A 21,756-nucleotide genomic window follows, 5' to 3' on the forward strand; every position below is an offset into this window, starting at 1 on the left:
ACGATTTAAGGTTATCAAATTATATAATTTGCTTGACATTTTACGTTTTGTTTGTCATTTACATTCACAGCAAACGTAGTAGATTACATTTTAAGTTTCTAAATTCTTTGTTATAATTTTAAGCGAATGATTTGTAATAAATATGAGAGTTTGCCTTGTAGTGGCAGCGGAACTCCTTGTGAAAGAGTTCGTCCAGGGAAGTACTGCCACCTTACCTATTTCTACCGCCAAGCCGTGATGTGAGCATTACTGCGTTCTGGTTCGGGTGATGGCTGGTGAAATTACAAGCACATGCGGGACTTATGTCTCAGGTTGACGGGTGCAGTGGCAGTGCCCCTAACATTTTTGCGATTTAAAGCTCTGAGTAGCACTGTAACTGTTATGAAGAGGCGTGTAGCTTACCACTAGGCGCACGATTGTTCGTCCTGTCACTTGGTATTATAAAAAAAGAAAATGCGAACTGAGATGTAGGAAATTTGTGGGGACTATGAACTTTGCTGAACTGGCATTGGCAACGCCGACTGGTAGGCGATGAAGCTTTGTTCTATTAATTTGTTTACATAAATGTCATACTAGTTTTGTAATGAAGAGTTTGTGATCGTTATGTCACTTCTAAATCTGGACGCTGACTAAAGTTTCTACGAGGGCTTACGTTTATTTTTAGAGAAGTCTTTGTCCGTGTAGTGTATGGTCTAGCTATATATACACATTTAGGTGTTTTATTGCTTTAAGTAACTATTATAAATATATATTAGCAAGGGAATACGTTCAATTTCAATTTAATATATATAAATTTGTATGCATTACATTTTTCGATAGGTTACGTGCTTTAAACATTATTACCGACTTCATAGCTGTTATTATGGAATATCAAAGAAGGTAATGTTACTGATAAGATTGTAGGTAGATAACAAATATAATAACTATATAGTTACACTGATTTTGTGTCCGTTTACTTTTTAGCTAATAAAATGCGTTATGTGTAATATAATTAACAAAAACAATATTAAAGTGGTAATTATAATGAAAAGTTAGAAACAGTAGTGAGAGCTAAACTAATGAATAATGTGGACATTCCCCTTTACAAATCCCGGGACTCCTCGAAAGTGATTATATTTGAATATGCGTATTTATTATTGAAATTTGGGTACATTGGTGACAAACTATTATTTCCTATTGAGTAATAATTTGTTGGAAATTATTGTCTCAAAATATGATAATGTAGTTCTGTTTCTATAGGTATTCAGGCAGAGGCCGTCAGGCGGAGTTTCCTTTTTAAATGACTAGTCTAGTTCTAAGGCTTTCGCGATTCTTACACATAGGAAATGTAACTATTTTACCAGATTTAAATCGCGTAGGTATATTTGTTTTTTCAAACTGATGACTATACCGCCTCAGTCAATCGTGACCATGGCACCTGTAAAGGGTCCGACACGTTGGTTTGTTTGTAACAAATATATGCGATTTAAATCCGGAGAAATAGTTTCATTTCCTATGACTTTAGTCATTTAAAAAAAGAAACATGAGACAATAGATTTAGAAATGTTTCGAAAATAAATAGTAAAAACAAATTTTTTTACGCATTCATATTGTAATATGAATTACGTGATTTTTTTGGTCATATCATGAAATGGCATACGTCGTAATATGACTAAATTGGAATTTTTCATAGATTTCTAAGAAAACGTTCATACTTTAGGTAAATTAACTATTACAATTACGATCACTGGTTATAACATAGGAGTAAAGTGCGTTAAAGAACAGAACAGTGCTAGTTAGAACTCTAGTTAGAGTCTAGTCAGTACATTAACGAACCTTGAAAGAGAAAGAAAAAGAAAAATTTTTAATAGCAGTAGCGCTCTTTATGGTCCGCCCAGGGAAGTACTGTTACCTTACTTATTTCTGTCGCCAAGCAGTAATGTGAACATTACTGTGTCCGGTTTTGAAGGGTAAGGGTGCTGGTGAAATTACAGGCACATGGGATTTGTCAACTTATGTCTCAGGGTGAAGGGCGCAGTGGCAGGGTCCCTCTAATCTTTACGATTTAAAGTTCTGAGGGGCACTGCAACTGTTATGGAGAGGCGTGTCGCGTACCACCAGGCGCACGACTTGTTCGTTCCGTCACTTGGTATCATAAAAAAAACAAAAATACGTTTCCAATTCACTATAACTAATAACACTATTAGAGGGATCCAACAGGCGTAGCATCGGAACAAGATCAATCGTCGCCAGACACCGGCTGGATTGTAATAAACCTATCTCTGATACTTCCTTCCTGCTGGAGTCAACGTACCCTCAATGAGATTACTAACGGTAAGATGCAGTTGGGAGTAAGTAGCATCAATGTGAATTTCTGAGAATTTTACTTTAAGTTTTCTATGAAGTATTTTATCAATAACGGAAGTATTAGAGAAACCGTTATTTAAGAGCCCAAATTTGTGAAACAAATATATGCCTGAAGTTCGCGTGACATGAGAGATGCGACAGGAGATGTTGAATTTGGCGCATTAAAAGTAACAAATTCGTTTTAGCGGGACAACTCTAAAACTAAAGGGATTAAAAAAAATCCGTAGTGAGAGTTGTCGATCATGCATTTTAAATATAATCATCTAATTTTTGTCCTAATAACCTGTAGCATTTCGATGATAAATCGAAAAAAGTGAAAATTAGAGGTCATTTAGTGATTTTTATCTATCGAGGAAACTTTATTGTTTTATGTTGCTGATTAATATCTATGCTTGAATATATCGTGTAGTTACTCATACAATATTTTATTTTTAACTTTAAAGTTGATATACCCCTCTAAAATCAAATCGAAGATTAGGAATTTTTCCTCTGCTCCCTCTTAAGCAAATATACTTTTTAACTTACCGAGATGTCAGTAGGTTGATGGAATTTCAATGTGTTCAAATTGTAGATTTTAAATTTGTATTGAATTGATTATTGAATTATTTTTATGTGAAATTACTCCACTAGTTTGTTATAATTATTAATACAAAGATCGAACACTTAGAAAAAATTCCTTAAATTAAATTGAAGAGTTTTTCTTTTTTAAAGCCACTTTGTTGTTGTACGATTCATATAAAATTAAGTAAAATGTATTGTAATTTTTTGGTATTTTTCCTTTTCTTTTTGTTTTAACTATAATAAGGCAATAAAAACTCACCATCATCATCTCATTTTATACGTTCCACTACTGGGCACAGGTCTCCGGCGAGGGTTTAGACCCTAGTCCGCCAAGCTAGTTTAATGTGAGTTGGGGATTTCACATTCACACGTTTTTCGAGGGTTGTGAACCTTCTTCGAAATGTAGGTTTCATCATGATGTTTTTCAAAACCGAAAATCTCATGGTAAATTTCAAATTAAATTTTGCACATACATTCTGAAAATTCAGATGTGCTAGACCGCATCCGAACCTACGGCCTCTGCTTGAGAGGCGGTAGGTCGTACCATAAAGCTACCACGGCTTACAATACAATAAAAACTATAAAAGAAAAGTCTTTGTTCGAGGCATTAAATTTTTAAGCAATTATTTTAAACAACTGTTTGTAAGTACAATTGCCTTAATACAGAGTTCACTCACTCAGTTATTGTTTTCGACATCTCTGGCTTAGTTTATTAAAAGCATGTAATATTTCCTACGCTAGACAAGGATATAAATAGAGCCATGGTTGGAGTGACAGGGATGGATAAAGGATGTTGCGTAACGTGTAAGAGACAATGGGATGCGAGTAAGTAATGTGACAAGCGGGAATCAATAGTTAAATTATCCGTGTGGAGTGGTTGCGTTAGGACATTCAGAATGTATTTGTCTTGTTGTTTACTATGTGCCTGCCGGATAAAGTGTTAGTTATCGAGTCTTATTTTACGTTGACTTTCATTCGGAGTTATTTGTTCACAAAGATAACACATCTATAAGAAAGTTAAAGAACAAAAGTATTCAAAATATTAAATGATACTTCATGATAATATTCTAGAGTATTTAAATAATAAAAATTGAAACTCAGTAGAGAAAACTAAAGCGAAAATTACTCAAAATACAAAGAAAAGGTTATGCTTATTTCTAAAAGATTTTTTTCCTGCAGACCTAAATACAGGATACAATAACTAAAGTAACGGGTTTACGCCCACAACAAACCAAAAATTATTTAATATAGAAACAATATCAATAATATTACTAGGTGGCGAGACGAAGAAGTCATGTGCCTGGTGGTAACCGACACGCCTGTGCCTAACAGTTTCAGTGCCACTCAGAGCTTTTTATTACAAAGCGCCCGACACCCAGAGACATAAGTTGACAAGTCCCATGTGCGTATAATTCCACCAGCACCCTTATCCTGCAAAACCGGAACGCAGTAATGCTTATGTTACTGCTTGGTGGCAGAAGTAGGTAAGCTGGCAGTACTCTCCTGGACGAACTCTTTCACAGGGAGCTCTACTGCTACTAAATCACTGCAACGTACAATGTTAATAATAGTGTAATTACGTAATATTTTTTATTTACGTATATTATGCTTTGTGGGTAAGTGGTGAGCCGTCATTAAGTACGTAAAATTGTGGTGTTTAATAATGCTCTACCGGCATTCATTGGAACACTGCTTCTGTATTATGTAATATTCTGAACGCGTGTCTGATTAATTTTTAATAATTAGCAATTTCGTTACAGTTTTGTTGTGAGTTTGATGTGTGAATGCCACTTAACTATTGTCTTGTGATAAGGAGGTGTAAGGTAATTATGGTATTTTTTTTACTATAAAGTATTTTAAATTTTAGTAGCAGTAGGTACAGCTCCTTGTGAAAGAGTTCGTCTAGGGAAGTACTACCACCTTGTTTATTTCTGCCGCCAAGCAGTAATGTGAGCATTACTACGTTCCAGTTTTGAAGGATAAGGGCTTATGTCTCAGGGTGTAGGGCGCAGTGGCTGTGTAAAAAGCTCTGAGTGGCACTGGAACTGTTAGGGGCAGGCACTTACCACCAGACAAACGAGTTGTACTACTGTTGTACTATTATAAAAAAAAGTTAAAATCGCAAAGTAGGTAACTGACATTATGCTAATATGCCAACTAGTTGGTTTACAACTCGGCCCCCCTTGTCGTATCTAAGGCATTTCAAATAACTTTGGAGGTACTGGTTACGTTGTAACTATTAAATAATCGGTGATATTGGCATCAATCTTTTTTTTCTTTGCAAAACGTCAACTATGCTGATTTTGTTTAACAATAAAATCGAAACTATCTTGGCTAAGATTCTTATTCGAGATCACTCTCTGTGCAAGTATGGTCTGGGAGAAGGTACCCTCGGGCATCTGTTTTTAACTATAATCTTATCGCCACTCCTCTGTATGACATCCGCTGTAAAGTTGCCTGCTTATCGGTGTTTTACAGGATATATCACGGAGAGTGTGTGATGGAATTGCATAATATGATTCCGCCTTCCCCTTTCCATCATCGGGGGACTACACGTGGGCTGGGATTCCACTCCTATGTTGTGGACATTCCCAGGAATCGAATTTGTTTCTGTAATAGTCTATGTATGCTGTCTGTTGTAGATTCTCCTCTCAGCAAATTCTATTCACCGGTCAAATTTTGAGTAATAAACGTGTGTCTTCCTTAAATTGATATAAAGAAGAAGCTGAATTAAATAGGATACAAAAAACCAATAAGAGGGGGTGTAGATCTCGTTTTGCTGATTCCAGATATGTTAACTCATTTTCGCTAAAAATGTCGATAACGTTAGTTATGATAAAGAGGACGAATTTATATAAAGAGCTTGACACTAAGGGTCAATTTACATAGGCGCGGAACGGAATGGAAGCGAATTTTTGTATGGAAATATAGCATAATGAACTTTATGTCAATGGGTAACGTACAAACTAGATACGATACGGTAATTGCGGGAATTCCCGCGATTGCGCGACAATTCTCCAGAAGTCGCGCGACCTGTTTTTTGGCTCAAATCTGGTTTCTACGTTACACAATTGACATAAATTCATTATGCTATGGTTAAAAAAATCGTATGTAACTATTTGCGATAAGAACGATCCAAAGTCTTGTCGCTTGACTGTGCAATATTACGAATTACGTCCAGAAATTTTCAGTATTTTGGTACTAAGCCAAGCGGCGAACATAGTTCGAGCATGTATGTTAATTGTTCTCAGCGTGTGCTAATACGTAATCTTTACAAAGATTGCTTTGTTCAATTAACAACAAAAAGGTAGGCTTGCTCAGATGTCTATAAAAACTGTGGCAAAAAATTATCCTTTTCCATTTACAAACTATAAAACACTGTAAAAATGCTTGGTATATTATTAAAATGAGGTCCAGATCGCATGACGAGCGCACGCGCCGGCTTCCGGTCAGTTTATTGTGTACCGGAAGTGATGTGATACCATCTAATGCGGAAACAGGGTTCGTTCGCTAAGGGTACATAAAGTTTGGGTACTTACCTTTAGTTTGACAGCTAGTTAAAATATGTGTTGTTCAGGAATACTGGAATTATTAGAAGAGGAAATAACATTAATGACGTAAATGTCACGAGATAAACTTAATTAATGGGAGGTTATTTATGAACTGAGTAGGCATAGATGAGTTGTTTATTGCATGTGAGATGACACTTGATAACCTATTTGAAGATTGTGTAAATCTACTTCAGGTAGCGTTTTTGTGATACCTGGTAGTAGGCTCAGAGCTTTCAATCGCAAAGATCTGAGAAGTACTGACACTACGACTGTCACCCTGAGACATAAGTTGAAACTTCCATGTGCCTGAAATTTCACCAGCACTCGTAAATTTCACAACTATATAGCAAAACAAAAACTTTATACAAAAGGTTATTATACAACTTCTACGTACTTGGACGACAAAAATCCGTGGTAGTAACCCGTTTAACTCTTGGAGGTAATCTCGATCTATGCCGTTTGAATATATGTGTATAAATATATTATATTGTACATGTTATTTACAAAGAGCAACCCCTAGAGTTTCTTGCTCATTCTTCTCAGGGAAAGTGCCTTACGAATGAACGGTAGAGTTTAACTAATGTGACGATTTCATGTGTAATAATGCTTACCTATGAAATTATTTTGATTTAGAATTTTGGAACGCAGTAATATTACTTACTTTACTTACATTGCTGTTTGGCGGCAGAAATAGGTAAGGTGGCAGTACTTTCTTGGCCGAACTCTTTCACAAGGAGCGCTATTGCTACCAAAAGTTTACAGCCCAGAAATGCACCATTTTCTGGTCTTGGTCAGACGACAAAATAACAAATCATGCGTCACTTTTGAATTCGAAAATCAAAGCTGTACAATGGCCTGTCTTTTTAATATGGATTTTCGAAGTAACCGCTTGTCTATTTATAGAATCGTATTCTGGCCTTTTGTAGAAAGACACCAAACGTCGAATTTAGACATTGTGTATATAAATAATTGGAGCTTCGTTCCGGCTGGTATTGTTAACTCTGCTTTGTTTGTTATGGAAATGTGGCCTTTTATTTCCGTCCAAAAATAAACGAGCCAATGTTTATTAAAGTCCGATTCGCTATTCCGTTGCATGAAATGGCGGATGCGTGTCTGCATTCAAACCATTCTCGCTATCGTTCTTTCTGAGAATTTCCATTGTTGGGTTTTGATTCTATTAGATTCTTTTCTTAAAAATATGATATAGAAAAGAAATGCTCAATAAGTATTGATTTTTGAAGCAACAATACAACTCAGAGTGTGACTTTAGTAACAATAGGCACTTTCCTATATGTATTGATGTGCAAAATAATAACAGAGACATTATTATTATTATGTAACTGTGGTAGCCTAAAGGTTGACCTACGGCTTCTCAAGCAGAGACCGCGGTTTCGGGAATTCCGAAAACATCTGAGTTTTCGGAGTTTATGTGCGAAATTTAATTTGTATTTACCATTAACTTTTCAATATTTATTATTTCCTTGAACATGGTGATGAAACCTGCGCGTTGAAGAAGATTTACAATCGTCCAAAAATATGTGAAGTCCCCAACCCGCATTATGCTATGTCCTAAACTCTCGCCTGAGAGGAGACCCTTTCCCAGAAGTGAGACGTATAAATGTTGTTTTTATTATCATTACTGTTTTTTCTCAGCCTGTTGGTTGGTTCTAACCACAGACCACATAATTCTTCCGTGGTTCTAACTAAATACTTACGAACCAAAACCAAGTAAATGTAGTCAAAGTCAAATAATCATTTATTCCCTAAGTAAAATTTTTACACTTGATAACGTATTTATTTCTTAAGCTACTGTTCGTTCACTGTGCTGACTTCCTTGAAAAGAACGAGCAGTATGGTATATATCTATGTGAAGCGCATGCAATAAGAGTCCACTTCGTCCTCTTTCATCTGCATGAACTTTCTGTCAATTTTGTATGTTATTATTATTATTATACATACACACACACACACACACATGCGCGCACACACACAAATTTATATATAATAAATATGTATAGAAATAAAAGTCTGTAATAAAAGACGCAAGGCAATTAACATTTTGTCCTGACGATAGGATAGGATAGGATGTAAACCAATTATTTTAATTAGTTGGAAATAAATTACTTCTATAAATTTTTAATTGCTCTATCAAACTATTTATGCGATGTTGACTTAACAAATGGCCACTTACCATAAAACTTACGACAGCTCACAAACTAGAGCTATCAAAATATTTTGTTACATAAAACGAAAGTTACTTACTAGAAAACTGACAGTATGATGTATTATTTGTTTAGCGAAATAGATTAGAAATTGTCAACGTTTCTGAATATACGATTTTATGGAACGAATTTATGGAAAATAATTGCAATGAATTAATTGTACATTTAGAAATGATTGATCGAAATTTTCACTTGGAGTTGGTACCTAGTAAAAAATATTTAATTTTTATAATGCAAAATGACGGTACGAACAAGTCATGTGCGTCGTTGTAGGAGACGGGTACACGGCTGTCCATAATAGTTGCAGTCAGGGTTACAGAGCTTCAAATTGCGCAGCTCTGAGGGGCACTGCCACTGCGCCCGTCACCCGGAGACATAAGTGTTAGATTACATTAAAATGAATGATACATTTAAGTATCTATTTGTAGCTGTATTTCTCGTAACTGAATTATTATATTTTTGTGTTCTTCTTGAATGCAGTCAGTATATGAAATACTGTTTATTTTGTTTTATATGCAATAGGAATGAAGTTATTTTAATCTTTATTTAATTTATACATAAGTAATATGATTATAACAACATTAATTCTAACTAGTAATAAAATAAGTTGTTAATTGTTACTTACTACACAAGAACTGTCAAGAGTTTGGCTCTCTAATGGCGGCAATCGTAGCTGTTTTTCGGGAAGAATATAATATTATATTAGGGTGTGTTTGCAGTTTTATTTAGTCAGAAAAATTTGCATAAGTTGACAAGTCCCATGTGCCTGTAATTTCACCAGCACATTTACCCTTCAAAACCGGAACGCAGTAATGCTTATATTTCTGCTTGGCGGCAGAAATAGGTAAGGCGGCAGTACTTCCTTGGAAGAACTCTTTCACAAGGAGCTCCTGCTACTGAATAATAAATTGATTAGTTTCTTATTCTAACATTTGCCTTCAAATTAGACGTTTGTAGAAGCGCTGCAGTGGTGCGTCTGTGGCGCCACTGTCGCCCTACGCACGCGCTTCTTTTGCAGACTAAATATTGTATGAAAATTAGTAGATAAACTTCTACTAAATGACTAAAATATTTTTAATTTTTTATGGAGGGTGCACACTCAATACACGTAATAAAGTTACAGACACGCCACTGCAGCGCTTGTAAATACATGCGTCACTATTGGAATATTCACTCGGGTTGAAATGTGCATTTACATGGTGAAAGGCAGAAATTACAGGCGAGAGACATCAAAGAGGAACGTCGAATTAACCTAAAACGGTCGAAAATGGACCATCCCGCCCGTGTTGAAAGCATTTCTCCCTGAGATTTCTTTGCTCTAGGTAAGTATCGTCACTTTATGACGAATCTTTATGTGAGTTTATCTTTACGTCGACAATAATAAATGATGACTTTTATGGTCTTTTTTGGGCTCAATATTATGTATATGACTCGTAAAAAAAATAATTTTATTCTGTCTATCCTTCGTTATATAAAAGAGATGACAACACAAAAAAATGCTGAATAAGTACTATTGTTAGTATACTGTGCTTGCGTATGTACGCAAGCAATCTAACTTTCTAAAACTTTCCAGAAAATTCGCCGAGAATTGATAGTGAAAAATAAATGTGTCCGCCCTTCTTTGTTTAACATAGCGATTCCGCGGTATCAACGCTACATGTTTTATTCTTGTTTTTGGCTTCCACCGAATCGAAAACATCACAACCTGAGCATTCTTCAAGGAGAGTGTTTATTGGAGTTGTAGGAGTGTGGCAATAACAGAAGAGCATTAAGTCGAGATAGGCGAAGGATAAAACGCTTATTGCTTCAGAGTAGAAATAGCCTTTTTACGAGGCTTTTTTTAAATCTGTGCGTCAGCGGAGAATAATACACTCATAGTCCGTTTCTCCAACCTAATCTTGGAACTATTGCTACAAATCTATTATTTTATTAAACCTGATTGCTTTGGAAAGAAAACAATAAATATATCATTACATTAAATCTGCCATTTTTTAATGCAGTGTGCTGACTATAAAACTTAATTGTGAACCCGTTCACAACTGTAGTGATTAGTGAATGCCATTAATTACTATTTAGATTTAATCTGAAGGTTGAATTTGAATTTCAATTCTCAATTACGTTAATTATTCATATGAATAATAGATCATCTCGATGAGTGGTGAAAGCAAATTGTTTCTAAATCACTTATTTAAATATTTATTTATTGAATATCATAAAGTTTTACTACAATGATATTTATATACGTATTTGGGAAAATACTCCACTAGTACTTTATTATTATTGTTTAAAGATCGAACAGCACAAAGAAAAATTATTTCGATCTAACGGGACCCAACTAAGCTATAGACTGAGTCAGTAGATCTTAGGCTACATTCGCAACCGTATGGTGCGTTCAAGGTGTGCGTGCATTGTGTCTTGTGTTGGATTGGATGTATCCAACACATGATATACGTTTGCGCGCAATGTACGTGCAAACCTTGAACGCGCCGCTGAACGGACCACACCGTTCCGAATTTGCGGCCTTACGCCAGAGCTTTAAATTGCAAAGATCGTAGCGGCACTACCACTGCGCCCGTCACCCTGAGACATAACGTTGACAAGTTCCATGTATCTGTAATTTCACCAGCACCCTTACCATAATGCTTGGCGGTAGAAATAGGTAAGGTGGCAGTACTTCGCTGGACGAACTCTTTCACAAGGAGCTGTACTGCTACTGAATTTCTCTATGCGTTTGTTACTAGATCTTTGTATTTGGTTTAAACGGAACCTGTGAGAAATCTATGAATTCGAGCCCAGTCAGATTGAAGGAAACTTTCTTTGTGTTACTGGTGTTATTGGATATTTGAACCAATAGTAATAAATAACACACTAATTTCAATATCAATGTGCAGGTTACCGAACCTTTCGCTTGTAACATTACTTCAATTGTCGACGTCGTACAATGCCGTTAATCTTAGCTTGTTGATCGACAGGCATTGGCATGGCATTGGACGTTCTGCCAGACGTCTTCACATTAAGATAGACAGCAATAAACGTTCGGAATGTGCTAAGAATGCGCCGCAATCTCACGCTACGATGACAGTGATACAAGTGGTAATTTTCTCATTATCTGAAAGTGGTGTGAAGCGTGAGATGAATCTGAGAATCTCAGTTATGCCAACAGGAATGTTGCAATCACTTAGTGACCGTTAGTTATTGGATCCTTACAGTTATAGTGTACTAGCAAGTGCCCAAGACTTCGAATAGCCTGTACTTACATTAATTTTCATAGTCTTATTGGTACCCCATACAAACTATCATCCCCTATTTCACCACTTTTAATATTTATTTTTGTGACAAAAAGTAGTCTATATCCTTTTTCAAATCTCTCGTGGAGTCGAAGCTGCAAAAACTCGACTATCGGAGAAAAGGAGCCTGCATGTCAGTTTTCTATCGGATAATTTTCGGGGAGTGTGCGCAGTAACTTTTCAATTTAGTTCTACCCTCAACGTTCCTCTTTCGGTCTACTAGAAGGGTTGGAACATGGAGTGTTCCGGCCTTCCTTATGTCGTTGATATACCAAAATTCTCACTAAGCGCTTTGCTTCCTCCTCTCTGATGCATATAGCAAAGGAATGGTATACTCTACCGGAATACTCTTCTGGAATATTCTAATCTGTGTTTGCCGAAAAGTACAATTTGGGTCTATTCAAGGCGTGAGTGAAAAGGCATTTTTTAGGCAAACGGGTACCATATCGACGGTCACATCGTCACTTAACATCAGGTGAGACTGTGGCCAAGCGTGTGTTTATTATTTATATAAAAAAGGTCCTATCTATCGTTACAACAAAATTCATCAATATAAGTTCAGCGATTTAGGCGTGAAAACGTTACAGACAGAGTTACATTCGCATACTTATTTTATAATATTAGTTTGGATTAATACCTAAGCGTAGAAACAAAGAGAATAAAAAAACATAGAGACGGCACTCTTTAAAAATCGGATCAAATGCGATTGCTAATGAAAACAGATGTATACATCATAAACTATGCAACGTAGTATTACACAAAGTCATAACATTGTTGGCTGTCCGTCAAATCTCTAAAATATCACAAAATAAAGCTATAATAAGCTCCCAAACAGAAAATTCCTGCGTTATGAACACAAGGCAGTGTAGTGGGTGTGAAATTATAAATATCTCTCTTCGTGCGACCGATTTAGCGACACTCAATGTCACTAATCAAATTTTTAAGATTTTTTTGCGAGAAAATCTTAGCAAAATACCATCACTTTTTATGTAAGTATTTATAGATATTCTTTTAAACTTTTCAACGACTTCGGTTACCCAACGGTTTATATTTTTTCCCAACGGGCTCTACTCCCGGTAGGACCAATATGGGATATCGATTTTACTAAATTGGTTCTGGTCTGAGTATTGTAGGTAGTGTCTCAGAGTAAATTAGTTTTCGAATCGTCTGTGCTTTTCTTTGATAGTTTTCTAGTTTGATACTGTAGTATACTGTCTTTATTCACCACTGCATCTGCGCGTGTTCTCTATGTGCTGCGCAGTGGTATCGATAATCCCATTAATTATAACATGTAACTTAATAATCTAAAAACTCTACTTATCTTGACGTCGAATGTTAAGTTAAATTCAGCATAAAAGTAACGTATAAATTCCGACAGGATTTCTTAGAATACATTAACCCATATTGTTTTCCCATTTTCATAATACTTCATTCCTTAGACAGACGATGCCCTTAAAAGATAGGATTTTAAAAAAGGTCTGTTACGCCTTTAAGCAGTTCTTGTAAAATAAGAGCTACAAGATTAGACAAAAATACCAACAAAGTAATAAAAATGTTTAAGTGGGTATCTTGGCAGACAGTACACAACTCTTGTCTCTTTTCAAGTAAACAAAAGAATGCTTTGATGAAACGTTTCGTTTCGAGATTCTGCTTACAACGCACGAGTACTATATATCTCGTATTGAATATTGCCTATAGTCTATCTTTTTTGAAGACGGAGTATCTAAAATGACATTTTCAAGGTTGCCAGTTTTCATAAAACTTTAGATAGTTCTTTAGTTGTTGTCAAGAATTTTTTCGATAGATTGTGAAATAAGGTAAAATTTTTACATTCAAATGAAACAAGTTCGGCTATTTATTGCATAAACAAAACCAACACTCAGTCGATATTCGACAGAATATTTATCGATTGCAATCACTAACTGCTTGCAAGCGGGCAACACTTTTGCGTAATGAATTGTCATTTAACTTCATCTTCAAAAAAGACAGGCTATACTTCTTTCACTCTACCCGAAAAAATAAATCTACTCTATATCAAAAAGAGCATTTTGAGAAAAAGGATTTTTTTGGTTTGTTGTAATTTTTAGGGTTAGGCTCAATTTATATTGCGGCGGAACGGAATGGAAGTGAATTTTTGTAACGATATTGTACATTGCATAATGAATTTTATGGTCAATTGTGTAAAGTACAAACTAAATACGAGCCAAACATACAACCATAAAGTTCATTATGCTATGTACAATATCGTTACAAAAATTCGCTTCCATTCCGTTCCGCCGCAATATGAAATGAACCTTAATGACATAAAAGGATACATTAAACTTACTTTGTATTATTAAATAATTATATCCAGCCGTTACAATTATACTTAGAAAACGAATTTATTGTTTTGCTTTCATAACTGCCGATTGATTCTTGTCGTAATGTCGTAATGGAAGAAACGAAAAATGAAAAAAAAATAAACACTGTACAGGGACTTCGAGTGTTTTGATTGATGCGATGGTACTGCCTTCGCTCTTATTGCGTTTAGCTGTTAAATAAATCTTAATAATACGACCTATGCAATGTGCGGCGAGTAAATTAATGGGCGTCCATTAGTTGAATGCCCGCCTGCATCATATCGAGTGCGGTAAGTCGAGATCAAACTCATACGATTTCGATTGTGCAATGGAAGCGATATCGATTCAAAAATACATTGGCGAACGAAGTGGGCGAACGGTTAGCACCGTTAAACGATACGAGCACTTGGGCACGTTCAGTCAACTCTAGATAAACGCCAGGTCTGGACTTCACTTCAATGGAGATAAGTAAAAGGAAAACAGTTTAAACGTTAACATTTTGTATGAATATAGTATAATATAGAGAAAAAAAAAATGTTTTTGCATCGGAAACTAGCGAATAGCTTTTTGCAGTTTATTCCTGTGCGCGTCTGTCCTTTTGTGTCTTTTGTTCCTTAACTTTAGCCAGGATTAAAGACGCTGTGGTTGTGCTTATCTAGGGACTGTTCGTAGATTTGGATAGGTGCTTTGAGTAAGATCAAACCTACTGGGCCCGTACCCGTACAATATTACGACGAAAAATAAGCAGTTTTTAAATGCTCCCGTACACGATTTGGGGAGTACCGTCGGGTCGATACAATTAGCGTGACGATCAATCGTCTGTACAGTACCTTAGGGGCTTTAATATAAAACTTGTACATGCTTATTGCTTCATTGTTTCATTATCAAGTTAATCCACTCAGAATACAGCTCTGTGTTTGTTCCCGCCTGAGACAATGCCGAGGGAAACCTTTTATTTCAGGATCAATAACCCCTTGTTCAGATGCGAGCCGTTGACACATGAATAGCTAACGAAGCATTAGTTTGCCCCATAAATCTATTCTCTTCACGCTTCTGTATTTCTGTGGAGGGTTCAAGTATAGGAATTCATATGTTAGTGACATTCACAATGGTGAAGGTAAGCCAAATTAGCAAGCACCGTCCGTGAATTCACGCAATCAGGCACTAAAATCTTTTAAAGGGTTTTGGGCCCCTTCCATATTTCCCTAGAGACAAGGAAGGAAAATCGTGATTACAACAACACAGACTTGGTACAAGTGTAAGTTGGTATTGGCGTAGTTCCACCCACTCGAGAAAGTTAGGCGGTACGGCCGGAATGTTAATGGTTACAGCAATTATTTTGTACAAACTACGACCATCTCACTAGAAATGGGTTAAGGGACAAACACTGTTAGAAACAGTTGTATAACGGCTTTAAGATATCCGGGATCAATTCAACGTACGCTCGAAAAAAACCAAAATGGAATTTATGAGTGCTTCGCAAGTTTCTCGGTAGGACAGGCCGTGATTAAATATTTTTATTTGGAGATGAGAAGATCTGATCACGCGAGCTTAACGAACGGCTTGCGTGTAGAGATAATTTTGAATTTATTGCTTATTTATCATTAGGTACATTCGGAGTCGTGAACTCAGGTGAGCATGAATGGAGAAGGAATAATGCAGTCAAGTCTCGTTGTCCACATAAGATGGGAACGTGACTGCCGGCGAGTGGCTCGGAATCATAACTAGCCAGCTTTTACGATATTAGCCTTCTTTACACTTAAATAGTAAGTGGTTGAGGTTGTTATGGTCTTTTGTTTATGATAGTCGCTTTTATACTTCACTATAATAGACAGCCGCTACTTGTGACGTCTTGTCTGATAAATTTCTTAACAGCCACAATTCAATATTATCTATAAGTCTTAATAGTTGGATATTAAAATTTAATAAATAGTACAAAGTTTAATCAAGAGAAAGTTTACTCATTTTATTGCTGTCTCGAGGTAATTTTTTTATTGAAATAAATTTTATTTCAATCATCATTCGTGTCTCCTACGCAAGTGAATGGCCCGAGACCCACGCAATATACTTACTCTTTTCAATAATTAATTGTCTCACATCCTACTGAACGTGACTTACAGGTTAATGATTTGAAGTAGTGTACAAGCATCTAAGGATAATCAACCTATTACTTTGCCCATTTCATTAATTTGATGTACGTTTTTAGCATGAGCAAAACAGTTAAATGAAAGGTTCAATAATTTAATTATAGGGCTCTTTACGACTTAATTTACTAGCTAGATCAATACGTGTCGAAGGGTATAGAATATCGGCTGCCTAAAAAGAAACCCGATAAGGCAATTTTAAAGAGGCTTAAAGACTGAGGGATATTCGTTTGTATGTAAAATACAAATAGAAACTTTACCATCAAAAGCTCTTCTTTTGATGGAAAGTATTACGAAATTTGATGGAAAAAATAGAATATGTGAGTTTGGAATATTGTATTGCTTATTTTAGCTATTATGGAAATATATAATAATACACTACCAAGGGTATGATTAGGCAACTTTAGACAAAGATGAATGAAAGTACGATGTACAATTTTACGTCCGACCAATTTCTCTTTTACGTCATAAGTAGGTACTGTTGCCAAGCTGTTGTTAGCACAGTTTAACCGATTAGCATCTCTTTAGTTATTTTAATGGGCCTAAAAAACCAGTAGCGTAACGTAGTTTTTTGATTCATATTCTTTGGGACCTTAGTGTAAGTTTTCAAATATGTTAAGATTATAATTTAAATCTAAATAAAAATGTTAACGCAAACGCGGTAGTTACCAAGTTTGAATAATTACAAATTTACACCCAGGCCCCTGGACAGAATATTAATCTTTTTTATTTTAAAATACGCAGGTAAAGTACTATAAAAGCTTAAATACTATAAACTAAAATTAGAATTAAATTATATGAATAAAATTGGGGTCCAAAAACTTCTTTGAAATTTAAATATTTTATTTTTGCAGGTATACTTTAAGGTAATGTTTTAAAGGGATTTTCAATAGTAGTATGTACTTGTTGTGCGATAGCTAAGATATTCAGATTTGTCTATTTTACCCAGCCGTATGGCCATGTTCCGTAATTGATAATATTGCTGCTATATGTACTTACGTGGCGCGAACGCGGTTATCTATGTGAGCGAAACAGTACTCATTTGGAATCATTTCTGCGCGTCATTTTTGTATTTCGTAATTTGGTGCTTATTCTTTTAACATGCCAGATTTGATTTTTTTTTAATATCATGCAAAGAATTTCTTATTTTTCCTAGAGAAAAAATGTATTATAGATCTTAGGGGCACTGCCACTGCGCCCGTCAGCTTGAGACATAAGTTGACAAGTCCCATGTGCTTGTAGCACCAGCACCGCAATTTCACCAGGAAAGCAATAATGTTCACATTACTGTTTGGCGGCAGAAATAGGAAAGGTGGCAGTACTTCGTAAGAAGCTCTACTGCTAATAAAAGGGCCTTAATATGCCTTAGTGCGATACATAGACGCGACATTCGACCAACATCGCGTTCTGTACGGTACGAAAGGATATAAAGGTGTATTTCTAACAGCCAACAATATTTGGTTCGAAAATAGACTCTAATTACCTATATGACAATTATAGGTTTGCATTATCGCTCGCTTGCTGTTGCCTCTCTCAGGCCAGATCTATCGACTTCACACGGCAGTTATCATACGGTAATACGTTACAGTATATTGTGCGGCGCGTTTTTTTTATTTCACTTTTTGGGAAAAACAGATGGCGCTAAGTACACGTTTACGTGTTGTTAACACATTTTATTAAATACTTTTCCCAATGCCGCCTTTCATGCCGCTCGAAGCCGTGGCACTCCACATGACCCAACCTATGCCACTGGATAACGAAAAGAAAAATGTGACATGAATGTTACGTTCATGTATAAACGAAAATAAAAATGAATATAGCAAGAGTTAGGATAAAAAAATATGCAAATAATATAAACCAGTGGAAAATGTGCACAAAAAGAAGTCATAAACACAGAAACAAAGTCATGCTTTCAGCCAGCTTCAAAATAAGGGGGAGGTCCTCAATTTGGCTGTATTTTTCAAGTTTTCAAGTAAGTGATGGGACGAACAAGTCGTGCGCCTGGTGGTAATCTATACGCCTGTCCATAACAGTTGCAGTGCTACTCAGAGCTTTAAATCTCAAAGATCTGAGACGAACTGCTACTGCGCCCGTCAGCCTGAAACATAAGTTGACAAGTCCCATATGCCTGTAGGTTCACTAGCACCCTTACCCTTCAAACCCGGAACACAGTAATGCAGACATTACTGCTTGGCGTTAGAAATAGGTAAGGTACTTTACATTTGTGTGTTTATGTTACGCGATTACTTCAACGCTTGAGAACCGATTTCAATGATTATTTTTTGTCAGAAAGGGATTCCTCAGTAGTGGTCCCATTGAAATTTGAAGAAAATACTCCACCTGCAAGAGTGCCAAATTAGGGGATGAATTCAGTTTATTGGATTTCTCCTAATTTCTGTTAACCGATTTCAATGAAACTTGAAACTTTTAGATCTTTTTTTAATAAAAAAGTTATAATTACTTTACATTTACTTAAGCATCAATAAAGTAAAAGCCTTGTAAGGTAATTACATCACCGTAACTAATTTTAAACACGCCTACATTTGGACTGCAGACATAGGTTGACCAAATACGTCAGTACATTTAGAAGGCATTGCCCTCATCCTGGTCAATATCAAAGTAGAGTTCAGGCTTAAATTACCGCCTACTCATCTCGACCAAAGTTACCGATTTGATTCAACTTCATAATGCATACCCAAATAGATGCGGTGGGTACTCTTGGATAAAATGTCAAAATCAAAATTTAAATTGTAGAAATGAACAACAAACCGTATAGAGTTAGTCTAATGGTCTCTGAATCAGTCTTTGCAGTGAGCCACGTGACATTTGTTGTTTCCAAAAATCACAGTTATCTCAAGACGTTACAATAATACACATGAAGTGAACGATATGGACTGTATGGGAATGAAGTGAGAAAGATGATGGAAATGAGTACAAATATGAAGCAATAGCAAATATAATTCACGACACACGACGACAAAAAAAATAGAAAAAAAAAAACAAAAAGCAAGGAAGAGACTGTTTATTCTTTTCACATTTTTTGTAAAAGCAGAAGTTTTAGGTTTATTGAAACTGAAACACACAAATTGAAAAAAGAAACCGGTTATTTAGTTATATCTAATACTAACGGCGTAAATAATATTTCGTGAAGTATATTATTATTAACATAAAACAAAATTCTTTGTAAATTTATAATGTACTGAGAAGTGTACAAAACAATGAATTCAAGGAACAATTTGTTTTATAATTTAACGTTACATTTGGAATACTTTTCAGACTATAAAGATCGGAACAGACATATTTTATGATAGTTACGAAGTAGTTACCCACCTCTTATATTTCTTTATGGCAGATATTGTAGCTATTGATGTTATATTACATGCAAGAGAAAGTCAATTTACATCATTATGTTGCATGGTTACGTTTTTATAACCACACCCTAGGCTATAGAGCAGACAATGGGTTACATAAGAAAGGTACCTGTACACTAACTGTACCGACAAGTATAGGAGTATATTCAATTACTACCTGAGGCTTTAGAAAAAGCCACTCGGTGAACATTGGAGCCATAAAGCACGTCGGATATTTTCCCGCATTGCTTCTGTTCTGTTGTGTAACAGAATGCGGCACGTACCTAAAAGTGTTTGGGTCAGTTCTTTAGAAGATACTTTTTGTCTTTATTGCCCAGAGCATACAACTTTCAATTCTCAACAAGGGATTGGTCAACATAGTCTTGTGTTCTGTGTGAAATGCGATAGTTTGTCAGTTAGGAGTGGCCTTCAGTGTTTAAGCCCTGTTCAGGGGTCTACTGTCGATCTCCGTCCGAAACAATTACTGTCAAATAAGTAATATTCGACAAAATTAAAAGACGCGTGATGCGAATGAAACTTCATACTGGACACTTGTAGTTTAATTTTGTCGAATATTACTTATTTGACAGTAATTGTTTCGGACGGATGTCGGATGGAGTTCGAGTGTAAACTCCTAGACGACAAGCGTTATACGCGTACAAATATACGTTAGCAAAAGTGCGTTGAACGCGCAACTATCGATGTCATGTGAAAAGCTCTAACAGTGGTGTTCATTTCATACTCATAACGCTGGTATGTTTATGGAATATAATTTTATGATATTTTACATATGATAGTTGTGAGTATAGAATTTATTTAGTAGCAGAAGCAGTAGAGCTCTTTAGGAAAGATTTCGTCCAGGGAAGTACTGCCACCGTAGAAATATATATAGAAATAGAAATAGGTAGAAGGGTGCTGGTGATGGAGAACTGTAACCTTAGAATCAATAATTACTCAATGCTTTATGTAGTTTAGTTTTGATGCCAGCAAAACTATTTACCCCAGTACTAATGTGATTGCGTTGTGTAGTATTGCATAATAAGCTACCACCGTGTGAAATAGGTCGTCAATTATATACCTCTGTCACATTACAGTTGAATTCTATGCAAATCAGTAGTTTGAAAAGTCACCACGACTGGTTGTAGGATTTACTTACCAGCTTGAAAGGTAGAGAAGTCCTGCATTCCGCCTGCACAAATATCTGATAAGAGCTATTTTTAGATACATAACAAACTGGTTCAAGACCCCATAAGTCACTTGCAAGGACGCAATTGTTGAAATGCTATGTTGTGATTATTGTTGTCGAGTTAATAATTGTTTAGTAGTTTCATTAGACGGTCGTGCAGTGTAATTTGATTTCGATGATTGTTGCGTTTTACGTAACAGTATAGTGTACACATATATTAAATATATAATTATATAGAAAACATTATTCTCGTCCAATTTACAGTGTTTGTTTATACCCAATTTGATTTTTTAATATTATTTTCTTCTTCATCATCATCATCATCAACCATCCGCCACACTGGCCCAATGTGGTTTGGGGACTTCACACGTTATCCGAGGTTTGTGAACCTCCTTCGACCTTCCTTTTGTTTTACCGAAAAGCTCATAGTTAATTTCAAATTAGATTTCGTACATAAATTCCGAAAAATTCAGAGGTGCGAGTCCGGATTCGAACCCACGGTTTCTGCTTCAGGGGCGGTAAGTCAAACCATCACGGCAATTTTCTACTTGTATGTTCTAAAAAAAAACTATGTCAATTTTTAATTTAGTAACGAATTTCCAAGCTTGTTCGAACATGGATGTTGGTGTTCTAGCTCTTGTTCGGTGGACTGTATTGTTCAGGTTCTTGATCTGGATCGCAAATGAAAACTCTTGATTAAAGTGGATTCAATCCGTGTTTATTACCAAAAATGTTCCTACTTAAATACCAATTTCACTCTCTTATCTAGT

The 21,756-nt window shown here is 35.8% G+C and overlaps 1 protein-coding gene across 1 annotated transcript in view; it reads right to left on the reverse strand.

Annotated features, from left to right (window-relative positions):
- Nucleotides 1-21,756, reverse strand: part of LOC113227963 (ADP-ribosylation factor-like protein 4C) — a 78,726-nt gene that overhangs the window by 39,731 nt on the left and 17,239 nt on the right. The gene's annotated exons all lie outside the window — the stretch shown is intronic.

This window comes from Hyposmocoma kahamanoa, unplaced genomic scaffold (assembly GCF_003589595.1).
Source record: "Hyposmocoma kahamanoa isolate Upper Pololo Valley unplaced genomic scaffold, ASM358959v1 220, whole genome shotgun sequence".
NCBI classification, from domain to species: Eukaryota; Metazoa; Arthropoda; class Insecta; order Lepidoptera; family Cosmopterigidae; genus Hyposmocoma; species Hyposmocoma kahamanoa.